Source organism: Rhinoderma darwinii, chromosome 1 (genome assembly GCF_050947455.1).
Source record: "Rhinoderma darwinii isolate aRhiDar2 chromosome 1, aRhiDar2.hap1, whole genome shotgun sequence".
Taxonomy (NCBI): Eukaryota; Metazoa; Chordata; class Amphibia; order Anura; family Rhinodermatidae; genus Rhinoderma; species Rhinoderma darwinii.
The window spans coordinates 509,845,391-509,867,222 of NC_134687.1; the positions used below are offsets into that span (position 1 = coordinate 509,845,391).

The 21,832-nt window shown below is 42.6% G+C and overlaps 1 protein-coding gene across 3 annotated transcripts in view; it reads left to right on the forward strand.

Annotated features, from left to right (window-relative positions):
- Positions 1 to 21,832, forward strand: part of DTWD2 (DTW motif tRNA-uridine aminocarboxypropyltransferase 2) — a 309,013-nt gene that overhangs the window by 221,398 nt on the left and 65,783 nt on the right. The gene's annotated exons all lie outside the window — the stretch shown is intronic.

A 21,832-nucleotide genomic window follows, 5' to 3' on the forward strand; every position in this document is an offset into this window, starting at 1 on the left:
AAAGGTTGCATCCTACTGCTCTGATGGGTGAATAAATTTATCCCTTTGATACGACTTTTGGAGTGCTGCCTCTTTTCCAATTTTTTTGTCTACATTTGGGGATTTACAAGTCGGATCCCTGAGGCTTGCACCCTGTTACCCTGGAGGTTCTGTTCTACTGTTCTGCCCATACTTTCTCTGTTTGGGCATATATGGACAGTGACATCAGGAGCTTCCCCAGGCCGGAGTCCCTGGGCAGAGGGTAACCTGATGCTCCCTCTGCCTGAGGACACCGGCCTTGGGGTAACTCCTGACTTTACTGGCCTCGTTTATAAGGAGCTTTCCCAGGGCCGGAATCCAGGACTACGGCCCTGGGAAGAGGAAGCATAAATAATAGCTCTGCCTGTTTAACATCTTTAGGTACTGGTGATTTGCTTGAAGAGTTTGGTTTTCTATTGCTTCTCTTTAAAGAGACCTAATTTCTTTCCCCCGGGCCATAGGCATCACTATTGTTAACCATATGAGGCTAATGATTCCAACCAAAGGGATTAATAGAGGTTAAAGAAAATGTGCAGAATTAAAGCAATTTTTTCTTATTAGAAATATGGACCTTATAGAAATTATTCCACCTACGTATAATCCATACTGAGCATTCTGTACAGCAGTAAATGACCTCTATTGTTTACATGCAGCCTGTAACATCCATGGCCGTGGACCGTCAAGATTACTCACCTCCTGATGGCCGCAGCCATGGATCAGTAAGTGCTGGCCCGCATCGCCTCCTCATGGCCCTTCCCCATCTTGCATTGCCTGAGCGTTCTTGTCGTTTACCTATGTTCGTCTCTGCAAATGGTCCCTTAAGTGTTTTCCAGTTCCCAGTGTTCCCGGCCCTGCTACCTGTATCCTGTGTCCCGTACTATCTTTGTCTAAGTGCCGTTTATAGTTGGAGTCGTGTTGTGCTGTGTACTACGCCTTCCTGGTTACACCACGCCTGATGTCTGCCTGCTACCAAGGTCCCATCCGGGCTTAGCCTCGCTACTGTCTGAAGTTACCACAGGTACACCTATCCGAACTATAAACTTTGACTTGGTATCATGTTGGCCAGCTGCTATACCGTCAAGGCAGTACTGCCAAGTGGGTCCACGCACCCAACGTGACACAGCCGTAGATGACATGTCGTCCTCTGTGGCTTTAAAGTGACCCTCCTTTCTCAGGATAAAATTATAAATGTGATGGGGTTTACGGAGTAATATTACCTGGTGCCCATCAGATTACCCCCTATTCTGTGGATCTGCCACTATAGCGTCCCAACTCTGTTGTCTCAAAATGGCCACAGCAGGTCTGGCCAATCCGAGAACAGTGGAAGTGTCTCAGACTTGTAGTCTAAGAAGCGCTGCAGCCATTTTGGGACAGCACATAGGGGACCCTGATCCATGGCAAAGGGGCACAACCGTAGTGCACCTGGTAATATCAACTCATATACCCAAATACTCATATACTCAAATTTAAAATGTTGTCCCGGGACCGGCGGGGTCGCTTTCACTCACATGAGTTTAAGCTGTTGATTAATGCGGTAACGTGAGCTCAATACACAGTACCCGATTTTGCAAACTGGTTTCTTAAAGGGGTTATCCCATGAAACCGTAAAAAAAATAACCTTTGCTGACTGTTAATAATCCCTAAAAAAAAAATATGTTTGCAATTAAATTGCCGTTAAAGTTTTTTTGGGACCCTTTATGAGGCATTTCCAGTACATCCCTCATGACAGCACTACAGGAGGTTGCCCTATTGACCTCTGTAGGGACAGGAAGACAGAGAGGTTAAAAGGCCCCTCCCACCACCCACTTGCCAGTGTTCTTCCTGTCCCCACAGGGTCAGGAGCAGAGAGACGTCGCTCCTGTATTACTGCAGGAAAGAAACTCGGGCAGGGTGCAAGATCGAGGGGTCCGTGCACTCCCCCTTCTCTTCCCCCTAAAGCCCAGGCTAACACCCCTCGAATGAGGGGTCCCTTAGCTCCCACCCTGAGACACCTACCAGAGGAATCCTAGACAGGGTTCGGGTAGTGTGTGGGGGCTGGGGATTCCCAAGCAGGCTTCGGCCGGGCCGCGGACCAGGCGGGGACCGGCAGCTCCATAAACGTGGACGCACCGGCAGGGATCCTCACTGCGCCGCATAGCAAGCCTCAGTCGCCGGCTATGGCGGCTGCACTCCAAAGGAAGGAAACGAATAGCCGACCGGAAATGACGTCGGCCTACTTCCGGTCCGCGGCCATCTTGGTAGGCCGGAAATTCAAAACGCCCGAAATTCAAAACGCCCGCATTTAAAGGGACACGCACAGGTATGTAGTTAGAGCTGATAACTCTAACTTGGATTATTTTTGTGGATTGCATATTGCATTGCCTGTTACCTGTCGCGTTATGGAACTTCCTCGTCCTGATGGAACTCCAGATATGTCCCTTGGGGTAAGGGTTATGACTCCTTATGTATGCACACCATACTTTACCTACCTTCTGTTTTCTCTAGGATAAAGATTCCTCTCAGAGACAAACTGATAAAAAGAAGGTTAGAAAATGTGCGACTTGTGCAAAAAAAATTGCCAGAGTCACATAGGAAACAATTGTGTCAGGATTTTATTGCAAAAATACTAAAGGAGGAACAACCAACGTTCATGTCTGAACTTAGGGCTATGATTCGTGAAGAAGTGGGTCAGTCAGTAGCCTCCCTCGCCCCTCCTCAAGAAACTCCCTCCCACTCCCGGGCAAAAAGACCACGGATGGAAGTGGATCAAAAATATTGTCCTCCCTCTCAGGGGTCTGACTCGGAGCAGGAGTGTTATTACCTATCGGGAGTTAGAAGAAGGAGAGGAACTCTTGCCTTCAACTTCTTCCACTCAAGAAAAAAAAAAATTTTTCTCTTCCGAGATGTCTGATACCTTAATTCAAGCAATACGAGAAACCATGGATATTCCCGAAGTAGACCAACCACATACCATCCAGGATGATATGTTTGGAGGTCTAACGGAAAAGAAAACAAAGGTTTTTCCGGTAAACTAAAATCTCAAAAGAATGGTGACAACTGAATGGGAAGATTCAGAAAAAAGGCTCTTCATTTCAAGAGATTTTAAAAACAGACTTCTCTTTTATCCAGAAGACACTAAACCTTGGGATGAGATCCCAAAAGGCGATGTCCCAGTAGCCAGGGTTGCTAAAAAAAACGCAATCCCATTTGAAGATTCCTCGCAGTTGAAGGACGCCATGGACCGAAAGGCAGACGGGCTACTGAAAAGAGCGTGGGAATCTTCCTCTGCTTTGATCTTGACTAATATTGCGGCCACATCAGTAGCAAGAGCAATGTTTATATGGTTAAACTAGCTGGAGACCCATTTGATGATGAAGACATCACGACAAGATCTATTAGAATCTCTACCCTTACTAAAAATGGCAACCGGATTCTTGGTAGACGCTTCAGCGGAATCTATTAGATTTGCTGCCAGGAATGGGGCTCTCTCAAATGCTGCTAGAAGAGCATTATGGCTCAAAATGTGGTCAGGAGATACGAAGTCCAAGAACAAATTGTGTTCTATCCCATTTACAGGGTCTCTGATGTTCGGTCCTCTCCTCGATAACATGCTGGAGAATGCAGCAGATAGGAAAAAGGGGTTTCCAGAAGAGAAACAAAAAAAAAACCCTCAGTTTGGAAGGTTTCGCCAACAGAGGGATCCTACCTTACAGAACTACAGCGGGAAAGGGAAGTCCGGTCGCTGGAGTTACCCCAAAGGAAAAAGGGGTCGAGGATATCTCCTTAACCCAAATAATTAATTCCAGCCCTCAAAGCAATGACGCCAAGAGCATAGGAGGAAGACTCCTACAATTTTATCCCAAATGGTCGAAAATAACCCAGAACCCCTGGGTTCTAAAGATCATAGAAGAAGGGTACAAAATAGAATTTTCCTCCATTCCTCCAGAGAAATTTCTAATAACCCAGTACCAAGCAAAAGACCTTCATCAGATCCTTATCCAGGACGTCCAGAAACTACTCAAATTGAGAGCCATTTCTCCAGTTCCCCACAACGAAATATGCAAAGGCCACTATTCAAAAATCTTCTTAGTCAAAAAACCAAACGGTTCCTACAGGACAATAATCAACCTGAAGGTCCTAAACAAATGGGTGAAATATCGAAAATTCAAGATTGAGTCTATCAGATCGACTATTCCTCTAATAAGGGAAGAGGCATCAATGTGTACGATCGATTTAAAGGATGCGTATTATCACGTTCCTATCCACCCCGCGTACCAGAGATTCCTCAGATTCGCAATTCAGGACGGTCCTTCTATTCTCCACTTCCAGTTTGTCTGCCTCCCTTTCGGCATTTCCTCCGCCCCCAGAATTTTTACAAAAATTATGGCAGAGATCATGGCATTCGTAAGAAGTCGGGGCATAGTAATTATTCCATATCTAGACGACTTCTTGTTGACGGCAGATACTCCGTCTATCTTAGACAGTCATCGGTTACAGGTTCTTTCCCTACTACAGGAATTGGGATGGATAATCAACTTTCAGAAGTCGAGTCTTCCTCCCCAAAAACAGAAGGTCTTCTTAGGAGTACTGCTAGACTCCTCCCTTCAACATTCCTTCCTCCCAAGAGAGAAACAAATACTCCTACTGGCAGAAGTAAGGAAATTTTGGGGCAAAGACGCCTGTTGCATAAGGGAATGTATGCGGATGTTGGGAATGATGACGTCTTGCATCCAATCTATTCCATGGAGCCAATTTCACTCCAGACCCTTACAGAATCTGATCTTGTCCCAGTGGGATCGAAAACAGAACTCCCTGAATTCAAGAATTCAAATTTCCGAGACTGTGAAATCATCCCTCCTGTGGTGGCTCTGCACAAACAACATAGACAAGGGAGTCCCCTGGAGAACTTCTCCTTATGTAGTGATTACCACAGATGCCAGCAAACACGGCTGGGGGTCGGTAATCCAAGACCAGCACTTTCAGGGCACATGGCCTGTTCAAATGAAGATGATGTCCTCAAACTTCAGAGAACTAAAAGCCGTATAGGAGACACTTACAAGAGCTTCACCCATCATAAAAGGGAATCATATAAGAATTTTATCGGACAACACGACAGCGGTGTCCTTTCTTCGCATTCAAGGGGGAACAAGACACTCTTCTTCAGGCCCTCTCTACACAAATTTTCAGTTGGGCAGAAGAAAATGTCCTATCAGTCTCTGCAGTCCACCTAAAAGACTCAGAGAACCTATCAGCAGATTTCCTGAGTCGGGAAAAAGTAGACCCTGGAGAATGGTCCCTAAACAGGGAAGTCTTTCTGTCCTTAACCCGAAGGTGGGGTTATCCACAAATAGACCTGTTTGCCACGAGGAAAAACTCCCAAGTAGAGACATTCTTCTCCCTAAATCTCAGAGACAACCCATTGGGAGTAGATGCATTGTCCCAACCCTGGGGCATGGATCTGGCCTATGCCTTTCCTCCGTTTCCTCTAATACCAATGGTATTAAGAAAAATCCAGGAAGATTTGACAAAGCTCATCATTATTCTTCCCTATTGGCCAAAAAGAAGTTGGTTTCCAATCGTAAAATACCTAGCGTTGGAAGACCCTATCATGCTCCCAGTCAGGGAGAATCTTCTCTCCCAGGGTCCCTTATTCTTTCAGGGAATAGAAACTCTGAAATTGTCAGCCTGGATCCTGAAAGGCAGATCTTGAGGAACCACGGTCTGTCAGATGAGGTCATTTCAACTATCTTATCAAGTCATAAACAAGTTACCTCAAAAATCTATCAAAAAATTTGGAAGAAATTCTGTTCCTGGTATGGAGAAACAGGACCAGACCCCTTTTCTCCCAACATCGCGAAAATCCTAGATTTTTTACAATCGGGATTCAAAAAAGGGCTTAGTCCTAGTACCTTAAAAGTACAGATTTCAGCCTTAGGAAAAAATTTTAATACTCCCTTGGCTGAACATCGGTGGATCAGAAGATTCACTCAAGCGGTTTCTAAACTGAAACCTTCCCTAAAAGAAATCAGTTCCTACCTGGGATTTGAATGTGGTGTTAACGACTCTTTGTGAGCCCCCCTTTGAGCCGCTCGACACAATTAGTATGCACTTTTTAACTCTAAAAGCTGCATTCTTAGTCGCTATTACTTCAGCAAGAAGGATTGGAGAAATCCAATCTCTGTCAGTCATAGAACCGTACCTAAAAGTACAAGAGGATAAGATCATCCTAAAGCTGGATCCTTCCTTTATTCCAAAGGTATCTACTGCTTTCCATAGAGAACAATAAATAATTCTACCTTCCTTTTATCCAGATCCAAAAAACCAACAAGAAGAAAAATTCCATTGCCTGGATGTCAGGCGAACAATTCTTCAGTATCTGGATAGAACCTCCTCCTGGAGACGAGATAAAAATCTATTTGTCCTGTTTGGGGGAAAGAATAGAGGAAAGAAAGCCTCAAAAGGCTCTCTAGCGAGATGGGTAAAAACTACCATACAAGAAGCCTACAAGTCCCAAGGACTATGTGCCCCACAAGGCATCAGAGCCCATTCAACGAGGGCAGTTTCGGCATCCTGGGCAGAAAGAAGAGAAGCCTCTATGGACCAAATCTGCAGAGCTGCCACTTGGTCAAGCCATCATACGTTTTGCAAACATTATAGGCTCGATGTTCTGTCCGATACGGATTTAAGCAAGGGAGGTACTGCACATGCGTGTCCACCAGAAGCCAATTCAGAAGGTAGACAACAAATGCGGAGACAAAAAAAACTCAAGGGGGTGCTACCACTGACACCAAGGTAAGGCCCCATGCACACAAACTTATTTTTGCGGCCGCAATTCAGCGGGTGAATTGCTGCCCCATTCATTTCAATGGGCCCATGCACACGACCGTGGTTTCCACGGTCCGTGCATTGCCCAGGAGCCTGGACCGCAAAAAGAACGGACATGTCTTATTACGGCCACGTTTTGCGGTCCAGGCTCATAGAAATTAATGCACGCACCCATGTGCCTGGTCCGCGATTTGTGGGCGGTTCGCAGGTGACACTCCGCGATACTCCGCGGCCGTCTGAGCCGCAAATCACAGCCGTGCACACCACTAAAGTCGTGTGCATGAGGCCTAAGATAAATCGCCACTTTTAAAAAATATTTAATGCATTAACATTGCAAACAGACTTACATTTTAACATTAGGTTAGATACAATACGATAATTTTTGCGGGTTAAAACTTTTACAATTGTTTAAACCTTGAATTCTGTTATTTGTGTGTATTTTGTATTATGCATATACTAGTCTTTACCCAACTGTGGCTTTGTTCACATCTGTGTTGGAGGCTCCATTAGGGGCCTCCATCGCAGATTCGGTAGAGTTTACTGGAGATTATCGTAGAAAATAGCGCAACATGCTGTGCTTTTGTCTCCCGTAAAACGAAGGCCACTCCTACGGAACCCATTAAAGTCAATGGGTTCCACCGCCTGCCGGTGGTATCCGTCGTGCAACTGAACCGTTGCCTCCATTATTCCCTTGTTCTGCTCCTCTGACTGAACAGAACACACTGACGCAGATGTGAATAAAGCCTTAGCTATTCTTTGTGTTTTTTTTTTACTCTTGATGATTGACATTATTGAACATATTGCTGCCTGATATCATTAAAGGTAAATAATTGTCCTAGTACAAGTCCAATCAGCTCTTTCTAAATGAAAATGTTGTTTGTAGAGCCATCTACTATGATGTAATGCTTTGTCCATGAAGTACTTTTGGCACCATATATTAGTATAGTTATTGCTGTGGTTTTGCTTATTATTATATTCTTAGTAGATGCTTTCTCGTGAAACTGTACATGCTCGTATTTACTAGTTGGGAGAGAATTCATAGCTGAATACAGGCTCCTAAAAGTACAATATCTCAGATTTTGGCACTGAATCGTTAATGAAATTCCTTTCTATTCGAGTACATGTACAGATACACGCATAAGAGTCGCATATTTACTTTCTTTTCTAACCCTTAATATAGATTTATAGCAGGTTACTGTACAAAAAGCTTTTTGATTGGGATAAATGTATATTAAAATATGCAATTTTCAGAATGGAAAGGCATTGTTAAAATCAATCTGAACAGTAAGGTATTATTTATGCCTTTTACATTGTTTCTCTAAGTTTTTATTGTTTTTTCAGAGCTGTGTAGTTTGCAGAACATGATTGCTGATGAATAGTTAGAGCACGTTCCATATGCCTTTTTATTTTGGATATTTATTTTGATACTGGTAGGTTTTGTATGTAATTCTCTAAGTAGCTTTTTATTTGATCTCTGATCTTTTATCTTTACATTTCTCTTTTAATCTTCATATTCAGGGACTATAGTGGTTATTAGCTATATATCTTCACTCCCCCTTGTTAATCAATCAATAAGCCAATCAACAGTAGGGACATGTATTAACCATATTTGTTATTCTGGACAAACATTATGGCGCTGAAATAATTTTTCACAACCTATAATATAGTTCTCTTCAATAAATAAAGTCCATTAGTAACAGCTTCTTTGCTGTAGTGAATTTGCTTTGACCTATTGTACATTTGCCTCTATCCCAGACACAATGTGCTTTATATAAAAAAATATTTAAATAGTCTGCTTATCCTGTTTGTCCGGGATATTCCCAAATGCAGAAGCATCATGATTTGCTGGACTATTACAATTTCACATTCTCAAATCTTTCTTCCTCAGTTTAACACAATGTTTTAATTCTTGTATTTTAATCTGATCTGATTTTCTGTATTTTAACCAAATCTGATATTCAGTCATGATGCCGATCTCATAGGTACTAGAGTATTGGAATAAGACCTCTAGTAAATTGTATGAACCGAAATATTCAGAACCCATTCTTCTAGATATAGAAACCACATCCATACATGGTCGCCAATTCATTTGAATGGAGGGCATGTAATACTACAATTCAGACACTGCAGGGAAATGTATGGCTGGACAAGCCTTTCCCTGGCGACGGCTGATCGCTGGTGTGCTGTTGTTAGAGAAGAGGTTGTCTCCAATAGACAACCCTTTTAAAGCCTCTGCTTTCTTATACCGTAAAAAAAAAAAAAAGGTATACTGATACCTTAACAAGGTAAGGAATGAGATCCTTATAATTTACTTTTAGCGAAATCGCCATTGAGCTTGATATGTGTAAAAACGGAAATATTCTCACCTTTTAAATTCTGCTCTCCCTGTGCCGCCAGTGCAGTGGCCAGGTCTTGTTAGAATGGACAGCATGAGGATGTGTCGTACTGGACACGTGACAGCGGCTCATACTATTTCCTGCAACTTTTGGCTCCACATAGCAGTTGCAGCTAGGCTATGAGCAGTTCTTTGTACAAAGCTTTCGTCTATTGCAGAAGTAGTTGCCATAATCCTATTGTAGAAACAGAACCGATAAAAACAAGGGGACATATACAAAAACACCGAAAAAGGCCATACTTACAAATGGACACAGCCAGGTCAGAAACGCTGATGAAAGGGTGAGCAGGTGCTTTAAATAATAATAGCCACTCCCACTAGTCTTGAGGGGAGTGGTGTGTGGTGCATGGGATGTGTAGTAAGAAATAAATGAATAGTGTGTGTGCAAGTGTAATACTATAAGTGAAATATAGTGGGCAGTAATGAGTGAAGTGCCTCAATAAAAATAAATGGATAATGGGGTGCAAGTGAGTGAAACATGGAGGGATAGTGTGTACGTCATGAGGCACAACGTGTATAGCCAGGTAGAAGCCTATTTGTGACGCCTTGATAATTCATAGAGCGGGCTACCCTGCTTGCTATGCCAAACAACAACACACCATGCTCTCCCAGCATCAAAGACCCGGCTTTCATCAGCGTTTCTGACCTGGCTGTGTCCATTTGTAAGTATGGCCTTTTTCAGTGTTTTCATAATCCTATTGTGTATAATGTGAGTGGGTAGGGAATGTAGTGAATTTTTTTTTTTTACTATGTAACAATTTTTTTTCTTTTACAAGCACTTTTTTTTTTGCTGCTGGAAGCGCAGCAGTCATATAAATAACAGCCTCTGTTTGATCTCTTGTAAATCTTTGTCTCTGAAGTGTAAACTACACTTCATGCTAATGCTATGTTTCAGCAAAGAAGGCAATTCCAATGTGCCATTTTAGCAAATAGCATTGCTTACAGTTAATCTCACTGAAGATTATGGGTTCTGAAGATGTTCTGTGAACTGATCATTGCCTTCATTCTATATTCTTCATTTTAGGCAATATCTCCTTGCTGAATTTATGCTTTTAGAACACACTGCTAGATTATTTTATTTTCTTTCCTTTCTGCATAGCACTCATTAAGATGAAACCAGCTGGAACTAAATTAGTTGCACTTTTTATGTCATTGCTTCCACTGTGATGTTACTAGAGAAATACATTTAAAACCGCTCAGAGGCATTAACTTGTTTGGTAGTGATGAGTATTTCTTTATGCAATATATATATTTTTCAAGTAACATTAAGGGATTCAGGGCTGGCGTCAGGGCAAGTCCCTTCAGGGGGCCCATTCAGCCGCCAGGTGCTGACGCTGTCATCATGGCTCCTCCAGGAGTGGAATCCACGGCCAGAGTGTTGCCGACGGGATTTCTGCTTCTAGAGGGAGCCCCTGTCTAGGAGGCGGCGTAACTACTGCTGTAGCAGTCATAGAGGCTGCTATGGGACCCGCGGCATGAGGAGGCCTGTGCCGCCTGCCATCACGAGCCCTCCCATGCCCAGTGGCCCCGTTAGCAGCTGCTATGGCTGCTACAGTGATAGTTATGCCTCCTCCTAGACAGGGGCTCCCTCTAGAAGCAGAATCCCATCGGCAACACTCTGGCCCGGGATTCCACTCCTTGAGGAGCCATGATGACCGCGTCAGCTACGCAACATTCAATAGTATCTGCGTCCTAAGGACGCAGATACTATTGAGCGCTATGGCAGAGCAAGGAGGCAGCTCCCTACTCTGCCATTTACTAGGCTACAGACTCCCAGGCAGAGTGCTAGTAACACTCTGCCCGGGACTTTGGCTTTGGTATTGCCCCTGACATCTTTATCCATATATGGTCAGGGACTTCCCCAGAGCCGGAGTATCGGAGCAGAGCCTTTGCTAGCGCTCTGCCCGGGACTTCAGCTCCGCTCCAGACATCACTATCCATATATGGACAGTGATGTCAGGAGCAGAGCAGGAGTCCCAGGCAGAGTGCTAGTAGCGTCTGCCCGGGCCTAAGACTCTGGGGTTTCCCCTGACATCACTGTGCATATATGATAGTGACGTCAGGGGCTCCTCCTGAAGTGGAATCCCCGGCCAGAGCGTTGGCAATTCTCTGGTTGGGCATTCCACTCCTAGAGGGAGCACCAAAGGCGCTACCTACAGGGTGGGGGCTGTGTGGTGTTACCTTTGGACGGTGGATTGTGTGGTAATTCCTGGGAGGAGGGACTATGTGGCACTACCTGGAAGAAGGGGCTGTGTGGCACGATCTACAGTGGGCACTAAATTTATGGGGGCATAAACAGGGCCTAACTTCTATATGGGGGCACAAAGTGACGTTTTCTGCCATTTTACTGCCGCCGTGATTTTTCCCCGCAAAGAGGCCCAAAAAGTTTGTGTCGCCCAAGGGCCCACATTAACCTGGAGCCGGCCTTGGATGGATTTTTCTTCTCCACATATTTTTTTTTATCTACAGTATTGTCAGCTGTCGGCCAGCAGCATTCTCCCTGCTAAGCGGCCAGTGTGTTGGCCCACCTGGAGCCATGGCATCACCATGATGAATGGATGCCATTGCTCTTCTCTAGCCGCATGATCGGGACCTGAACTTCAAAGGGGAACGGTGACTTTTAAAGGGGAACCGCTCCAGTGCTGCAAAGCTTAGTTATCGGCCCTGGTGGTGAGTTTACTGGTGCTTTATCTTGTTGTTCCCTGTGTTTTTCTGTGTTTGACCTGGCTTTCCGCTTGATCTGACTTATTGTTATACTGATCTGACCTGCCTCCAACCTTAGTTCCTGATTCTGATTACTGAACCTGATGTTGCCGTCTGTTACCGACCTAAATCTATTTGACCACAAACCTTTTCATACCCACCCATCTGCAGCCCGACCTTCTATTGGGGACTATTCTGGCAACTCCGACCTGGGAATCTCAACAGCAAGTCCATAACTTCCTGCGGGAGTTAAGGGGATAGAACAGGGAAATTCTTAGATTACGCACACCAAGCCGACTGCATCGTGTCACTGAAGTCGGTTCCTTCTACACTGTGCTACACTGCTTCTCCGTCTTTGAGATGTCATCTAAGTTCTGACTACGCCAGCCGGGGACTGGCAGCCAGGTACACTGTTAAGACTTAAAACCACAGAAAAGGCCATACTCACAGATTAGGTGGTGGGTAAAATACCCGTTCCAAACAGGACGCAACCAGGTCAGAGAATGCTGTTGATGGGAAGTGCCCAGGTGTGTTTAAATAATGATAGCCACTCCCACTTACCTTGAGGGGAGTGGTGTGTTGGGCATGGAAGTAAATGTGTAATAATAATAAATAAATAATAAAGTACTGTGTATAGTGCACATGTGAGGTATAGGGGACATGACTAAGTGTAGTGTGTAGAAATCAGGGCTGTGAGTGAAACAAAAACGTGAGTGTAGTGTGTAAAACATGGAGGCATAGTGTTTGGATAGTGAGGCACAGCATATATCGCCGAATAGCAGCCTATTTATAACGCCCATATTGTAAGAGAGCGGGCTGCCCTGCATGCAGTGCCAAACATCCGCACACCAGGCTATCCCAGCATCATAAGACCCGGGCGCGTCCTGAAAAAAAGTATGTACAATGTAAGTAACCATGAGAAAACATGGGGTATTAGTTGTTTTGGCCAAAAAAACGCAAGCTCGCAATCCACGTCACGGATCCCCACACTTGCGAGTCCCTACCTAGAACTTTTCGTTCCAAAATCTAAGATATACAAAAAAATGGGACATAGAATGTAATTAAAACCACAGAAAAGGCCATACTCACAGATTAGGTGGTGGGTAAAATACCCGTTCCAAACAGGACGCAACCAGGTCAGAGAATGCTGTTGATGGGAAGTGCCCAGGTGTGTTTAAATAATGATAGCCACTCCCACTTACCTTGAGGGGAGTGGTGTGTTGGGCATGGAAGTAAATGTGTAATAAAAATAAATAAATAATAAAGTACTGTGTATAGTGCACATGTGAGGTATAGGGGACATGACTAAGTGTAGTGTGTAGAAATCAGGGCTGTGAGTGAAACAAAAACGTGAGTGTAGTGTGTAAAACATGGAGGCATAGTGTTTGGATAGTGAGGCACAGCATATATTGCCGAATAGCAGCCTATTTATAACGCCCATATTGTAAGAGAGCGGGCTGCCCTGCATGCAGTGCCAAACATCCGCACACCAGGCTATCCCAGCATCATAAGACCCGGGCGCGTCCTGAAAAAAAAGTATGTACAATGTAAGTAACCATGAGAAAACATGGGGTATTAGTTGTTGTTTTGGCCAAAAAAACGCAAGCTCGCAATCCACGTCACGGATCCCCACACTTGCGAGTCCCTACCTAGAACTTTTCGTTCCAAAATCTAAGATATACAAAAAAAATGGGACATAGAATGTAATTAAAACCACAGAAAAGGCCATACTCACAGATTAGGTGGTGGGTAAAATACCCGTTCCAAACAGGACGCAACCAGGTCAGAGAATGCTGTTGATGGGAAGTGCCCAGGTGTGTTTAAATAATGATAGCCACTCCCACTTACCTTGAGGGGAGTGGTGTGTTGGGCATGGAAGTAAATGTGTAATAATAATAAATAAATAATAAAGTACTGTGTATAGTGCACATGTGAGGTATAGGGGACATGACTAAGTGTAGTGTGTAGAAATCAGGGCTGTGAGTGAAACAAAAACGTGAGTGTAGTGTGTAAAACATGGAGGCATAGTGTTTGGATAGTGAGGCACAGCATATATCGCCGAATAGCAGCCTATTTATAACGCCCATATTGTAAGAGAGCGGGCTGCCCTGCATGCAGTGCCAAACATCCGCACACCAGGCTATCCCAGCATCATAAGACCCGGGCGCGTCCTGAAAAAAAGTATGTACAATGTAAGTAACCATGAGAAAACATGGGGTATTAGTTGTTTTGGCCAAAAAAACGCAAGCTCGCAATCCACGTCACGGATCCCCACACTTGCGAGTCCCTACCTAGAACTTTTCGTTCCAAAATCTAAGATATACAAAAAAAATGGGACATAGAATGTAATTAAAACCACAGAAAAGGCCATACTCACAGATTAGGTGGTGGGTAAAATACCCGTTCCAAACAGGACGCAACCAGGTCAGAGAATGCTGTTGATGGGAAGTGCCCAGGTGTGTTTAAATAATGATAGCCACTCCCACTTACCTTGAGGGGAGTGGTGTGTTGGGCATGGAAGTAAATGTGTAATAAAAATAAATAAATAATAAAGTACTGTGTATAGTGCACATGTGAGGTATAGGGGACATGACTAAGTGTAGTGTGTAGAAATCAGGGCTGTGAGTGAAACAAAAACGTGAGTGTAGTGTGTAAAACATGGAGGCATAGTGTTTGGATAGTGAGGCACAGCATATATCGCCGAATAGCAGCCTATTTATAACGCCCATATTGTAAGAGAGCGGGCTGCCCTGCATGCAGTGCCAAACATCCGCACACCAGGCTATCCCAGCATCATAAGACCCGGGCGCGTCCTGAAAAAAAGTATGTACAATGTAAGTAACCATGAGAAAACATGGGGTATTAGTTGTTGTTTTGGCCAAAAAAACGCAAGCTCGCAATCCACGTCACGGATCCCCACACTTGCGAGTCCCTACCTAGAACTTTTCGTTCCAAAATCTAAGATATACAAAAAAAATGGGACATAGAATGTAATTAAAACCACAGAAAAGGCCATACTCACAGATTAGGTGGTGGGTAAAATACCCGTTCCAAACAGGACGCAACCAGGTCAGAGAATGCTGTTGATGGGAAGTGCCCAGGTGTGTTTAAATAATGATAGCCACTCCCACTTACCTTGAGGGGAGTGGTGTGTTGGGCATGGAAGTAAATGTGTAATAATAATAAATAAATAATAAAGTACTGTGTATAGTGCACATGTGAGGTATAGGGGACATGACTAAGTGTAGTGTGTAGAAATCAGGGCTGTGAGTGAAACAAAAACGTGAGTGTAGTGTGTAAAACATGGAGGCATAGTGTTTGGATAGTGAGGCACAGCATATATCGCCGAATAGCAGCCTATTTATAACGCCCATATTGTAAGAGAGCGGGCTGCCCTGCATGCATCATGTCACTGAAGTCGGTTCCTTCTACACTGTGCTACACTGCTTCTCCGTCTTTGAGATGTCATCTAAGTTCTGACTACGCCAGCTGGGGACTGGCAGCCAGGTACGCTCTTAAGACTTGTAGTCGAATATTGAGCATTACAACTATAATGTAATGTCCTATATCCATGTGATATTACATTGTTGTCTGTGCATGTCAAATTCACAGGCATACTTTAGGGCACACCTGAATGTATTGCCCTAATAGGGACTAATAAAGATAGCCCATGGAGCCTTTATTAGACCCAGGGCTGACAATATTTCACCGTCAGCGATGACGATCGTGATGTGACCACTGGCAGGCAAAGGACAAACCAGGTAAACCCCAATACACTTCATTAGGTTCATCTGATTATAATGGAATGCCCTAAATCTCCCAAATTCACATAGTCTTTATATAAATTGTGCTTTAACTGATGAACAAAGAGGTTTTAAAACGCTTTCAGCAATAATAAACATGAAATGTTAAATACTTTTGTGTCAAAAAAGACAAAAGTATAATAGGTATGATACCTTTATTGGCTAACCATAAAAGTTCTATATGCAAGCTTTCAGAGCACAGAGGCCCCTTCTTCAGGCAGTTTACAAATGAATGACTTAGAAAAAAGCACAACATTTAGATGTTACACAAAGACAATTAGTACATGAGGTGATACATCATTAAGATAAGCCGGGGCAATAAAACTGAGGTTATAGGGGTGATGACTTAGGAGTTAAGGCATCTGGAGTCAGTCTGATGGGGGACGTGACGTGTGTCCATGTAGTGGCTCATAAATCCTGGTGTTAGATTGAGGCCTTGTGTCAATGACTGGAATTTTATCATCATCTTGAATTCCCAAATTTTTCTTTCTCTGTTGTTTTTAAAATGACCCTTCAGAATGAGTACCTTTAAATCTGCCAAACTGTGGTCTGGTCCAGAGAAGTGTTTTCCCACGGGTGTATCCACCTCCTGTTTTATTGTATGTCTGTGAAGATTCATCCTGGTTTGTAGTTTTTGTATTGTTTCTCCAATGTAGATTCCTTTATTGATGCACCTTGTACACAGGATCATGTACACTACATTGGAGGATGTACAGGAGAACGTGCCAGTGATTTTATAGTCCTGCTGCGTGTTTGGTATCTGGATGGTGTTTGATGACCAGATGTTGGTACAGGTCTTGCATTTTCTACTGTTGCAAGGAAAAGTGCCAGTCTCTGATGGTGGTGAGAGGGCACTTCTGACCAGGAGATTCCTTAGGTTTGGTGGCTGTTTGTATGCAAGGAGTGGTAAATCTGGGAATATTTCCTTCAGTTTATTGTCTTTGTTAAATATAGGTTGGAGATCAGCAGCAATTTTCCTCAAGATGTTCATTTGGGGGTTGTATATGACCACTAGGGGAACCCTGCTGTTGTCTTCCTTCTTTTTGTACTCCAGAAGATTGCTCCTTGGAATTCTTGTTGCTCTGTAGATCTGATCATCTATAATCCTTGGATGGTATCCTTGTTGTAAGAATGTATTCCTCAGTGATAGCAGGTGTTGTTTTGTGTCTTCACAGTCTGAACAGATCCGTATGTATCGCAGAGCCTGGCTGTAGATGATGGATTTCTTTATGTGTCTCGGATGGAAGCTGTTCCATCTCAGATATGCTGGACGGCCTGTAGGTTTATGGTAGATTGTAGACATACAGTTAAATGCTAGTTCCCTGTTAGTAATCGCTTGAAGTCGATCTATATCACCACAATTTACAGACCTTCAGTTCTCTGGTTTTCGTGCCACCATATACAGCTAATATTTTACTCTTTCCTCATGGTTCCACATCTCCTTTCGAAGGGAATCATCCAGAGGGACATAAACTGCAAATAGATATCAGTTACAATAACGAACGGTGGTCTCCAATCATGTTTAACCTCTCAGATGCGGTGGTCAATAGCGACTGCTGCATCTGAGTGGTTTTAGAGGGAGGGGGCTCCCTCTCTCACCCCACCGGCACCCCGCGATGCCTGTTAGACCATGACATAGGCATCCGTAACGACCCCAACTATAAAACGAATAAATTATTTTACCCGCACGGTGAACGCTGTAAAAAATAAAATAAATAACAAGGCCTAAATTGTGGTTTTCTGTTCATCCTGCCTTCAAAAAATGTGTTAAAAAGTGATCAAAAAGTCGTATGTACTCCAAATTGGTGCCAATAAAAACTTCTTAGTAGAGGAAGGATTAGTATCTAAAACTTAGCTTTTAATAAAACCCATATAAAATGGAATATCAATATAGTATTGTTAATACTGTTGTATTATTGGACATACACATCAATATCTATTCACAGTGATGAATACAGGGTTATAATTCCTTGAATGTACAGCAGGGTAATCTTGGATCATATGAGCTTGCACAATGGCATTCTGTCTGTCCCTTAAGCCTCACTCTCAACCCTCACTGTTGACAACACATCGGGCACTCGTTCTGAAAAGAATGACCCTAGTGTCTCTGGAACCTATCCCTAATATTGTTATTGTTTCCCTAACTGAAGCTCCAGCTCAAGTTTAAAATTTGGAAGGTCTAACGGGAACCAGCCCGGTCATTAACTGGTTTTCTGGTCATGGGTTGGTTTTTCTACTGATAACCTATCCACCGGGAGTGTTCAGACCGTATAGTGGCCATGCTGTAGAACTGCAGCTGCAGAACTTCATCTCTGACACTATTTAAATGAATAGGAGCAGAGCTGCAGTAACCCAGCACGGTCGGTATACAGTGGTCAAAACCTTCCGCTTCTGGCTCAGAACACTGTATAACTCCCGGTGCCGGATCCGGGTGTTGGAACCCCACCGATCATATACTAACGACCTATCCTGTGGATAGGTCATCAGTATGAAAAACCGCCCCATGACCAGAAAAGCCCTTTAATGCTTGAATATGTATACACCATTCTACTTCCTTGGGCTCTTGAGATTTAAATAAACCTTTCAACTTCAAAATATTCCAAAAATTGATTAATTTGTTTTTGTTTTAATGTTTGTCACCTCCTTGTGTAAATTCTAAATCTGGAAAACGGAGTATCTCTTTTATATAAGAATATTACAGTTATAATGTTCTACAACGTATATATATTTTTTAATGATTAGAATATTTCACATAATCAATATAGAATGTGACATTTCTATATTGTTTTACATCTGTTTTGTTAGTATTTACATATGTGCACATTTTACCACAGCAGTATCCTATTTTTTGATAGTCATCTACGTAATGAAAATTATGTGACTAGCTGATTAGCGTTAAAGTATAACCCCCTTAAATAAAAAACAACTATGGTGTATATTCTTAAATGTTAAAACTGCATTGTCCAGTAACTGTGGTTTATTATGTGTCTAGATGTATCTTTTTTGTTCAGTATATAACTGCAATAAAGACACAAACAAGATACTAGTATATAGAAATATATTATCAAAGCTGGTTTTTATTTGCTTGTGTCATGCCACCTACTCCCTATTTGTGGAGCAGAAAAGCCTTATTTTATTTTACAAACCTGTATTTATCAATTCCCTAAACTATAATCTTTAACTTTCAGTGTAACATAAATGGCATGGAATTAAAGCATTGTTCGCTTGTCACTGCGTTACCAGCCTAATATACAGTGGTCTGTCAAGCAAAAAGAACTTAAAGTTACATTCTGAACCTTTGAAGTCAAATTAAAGTTCATAGGTGCAGAAAATGCTGAATTCTACAAGTTAAAAGTTTTGGCAACAGCAGACACCTCCATAAAAGAACATGAAAAATCCTTTCTGCCGGGGAAAGAAAAAGCTATTATATTATTGTAGCTTTACGGCTTTGAAATATGGGACATCTTTCCCTTGGTCAAAGAGAGGCAGTGTTGACGGTAGCTGGGAAATTAACCACCTCTGGCAGAAGAGAGTAAGATTCATCTGAGCAACTAAGCAATTTGAAAACATCTAAGGAACATTTTAGATTGAAGTAAAAATATCAACAAATGCAGTTACAAGGTTGACAGTGTGAAATTGCAAACAGTAAAAGAACTTTTATCTTCAGAGAACCAAATGGTTTCCTGACACATGCTGAGGGAAATATTTAATGTATCTATGTACTATATATAAATATGGAGAGAAAAATTAATGCATTTCTATATTTCTGGGTTTAAATAGCTGGAATGCTTATTTCTACAATATATGGCTTTTTTCATTATTATATGTGTGCGGAGCTTTATGAAAAGCAGATAGGTTATGTAAACCTTTGAAAGTGATTTTTTTTTTAATAACACGTCAATCAGTGTGATTGGTGTAGCGCTGGCGGCTGCCGTTCGCCACTATCCAGCTTCCTCTAGCGGCCGCCAGCATCTGCTACCTGCCTCCTCTCCCCCCTCCTCCAAGACGTTGGCATGTACTGCTCCCGTCCACAGCTCGCTCCCTGGTGTCCTCTTAAAGGGCCAGCGCGTGCACCATTCGAATCTTTCCCAGCCTATCCCTGTGCACCCCGTCCTATATAAGTCTGTCCTGCCCTCATTCCTGTACCTGAGAATTGTTGTTGTCTTCCCATTTTAGTTTAAGCAAATGGTACCTTAGTTGTATCCTGTTCCTAGTTTTCCCGTATCCTGGTTCCTGTATTCTGTAACTGTGTTTGTTCCTGAGCTGAAGTCTAGTGTTGAAGTCGTGTTTGTTGCATCTGCCATGTCCAGTGTTATCTGCCACTCCAAGCGTCATCTGCCACTCCAAGCGTCATCTGCCACGCCAAGCGTCACCTGTGATACAAATCATCTGTGCCAAAGCGTCCGCTACATCTCTGTTTCTGTCTGGACTCTCATACAGGTTCTCTTTACATTGACTATTGTTTGGCCAGCTGCCACTCCGCTACATCAGAGCGGCCTAGTCGGTCCACATACCCCAGAATCGTAACAATTGGTGAAACTTTATAATTAGTTTTTTATAAAAAATTTATTTAACTTTTTGAGATACTGCTGCTTCGCTAAATCCTGCTCCCACCATGTCCGCGGGAAAGACTGGTTCAGTGAAACGCAGGAACCACTTGTTATCCATCACATCTAAGTTCATAACTCAGATGTGATAGATTACAGGTGGATCCTGTGTGTCAGAGACACGCAGGCCCACTGACACTGAACCCGTCAGGTCTGCGGGACTGACGGATTCAGGTATTAGCGAAAGATGCAGCTGCTCTGTATACAGAATACAGAGTAGATGTATCTCAAAAAATAAAAATAATTTTTAATAAAAAACGAATTATAAAGTTTCACCAAACACACTGTTTGTTTGACATTTTTATTTTAACTATTTCAGGACCAAGGGTCATCGATGCCTCAATGACCAGCCCCATTTTTTTTCAAATCTGACATGTCATTTTATATGGTAATAATTCTGGAATGATTTTGCCTATACAAGCGACTCAGAGATTGTTTTCTCGTGACATATTGTACTTTATGTTAGTGGAAATGTGTGGTCAATAAAGTCAAAGCTTATTTGTGAAAATTTACAAAAATTATAATTTTTCTAATTTTAAATGTAATCGTACTTGTAAAACAGATAGTAATACCACACAAAATAGTTGATAATTAACATCCCCCATATGTCTACTTTATATTTGCATTGTTTTTTGAACATTATTTTATTTTTCTAGGAGGTTACAAGGCTTAAAACTTTAGCAGCAATTTCTCACATTTTCAAGAAAATTTCAAAAGGCAATTTTGTCAAGGACCAGTTCAGTTCTGAAGTGGCTTTGAGGGCATTATGTACTAGATAGACCCCATAAATCACCCCATTTTAAAAACTGCACCCCTCAAAGTATTCAAAACAGCATTCAGAATGTTTATTAACCCCTTTAGGCGTTTCGCAGGTATTAAAGCAAAGTAGAGGTGAAATGTACAAATTTCATTTTTTTTTGCCGAAAATTCATTTGTAATCCATTTTTTCCTGTAACACAAAAGGTTTTACCAGAGAAATGCGACTCAATATTTATGCCCAGATTCTGTCGTTTTTAGAAATATCCCACATGTGGCCCTAATGTGGTAAAGGACTGAAACACAGGCCTCAGAAACAAAGGAGCACCTAGAGGATTTTGGGGCCTCCTTTTTATTAGAATATGTTTTAGGCACCATGTCAGGTTTGAAGAGGTCTTGTGGGGCCAAAATAGTGGAAACACCCCCAAAAATACACCATTTGGCAAACTACACCCCTCAAGGAATTTATCAAGGGGTATAGTGAGCATTTTTTTTCCAATAAAACATAGAAATTATCAATTTTTACAAGGAATAAAGAACAAAAAGCACCCCAAGATTTGTAAAGCAACTTCTCGTGATTACGTCAATACCCCATATTTGGTAATAAATGGCTGTTTGGACAAACGGCAGGGCTCAGAAGGGAAGGAGCGCTGTTTGGCTTTTGGAGCTCAAGTTTGCTGGATTGTTTTTTGGGTGTCATGTCGCAGTTGCAAAGCCCCTGCGAGACCAAATCAGTGGACACCCCC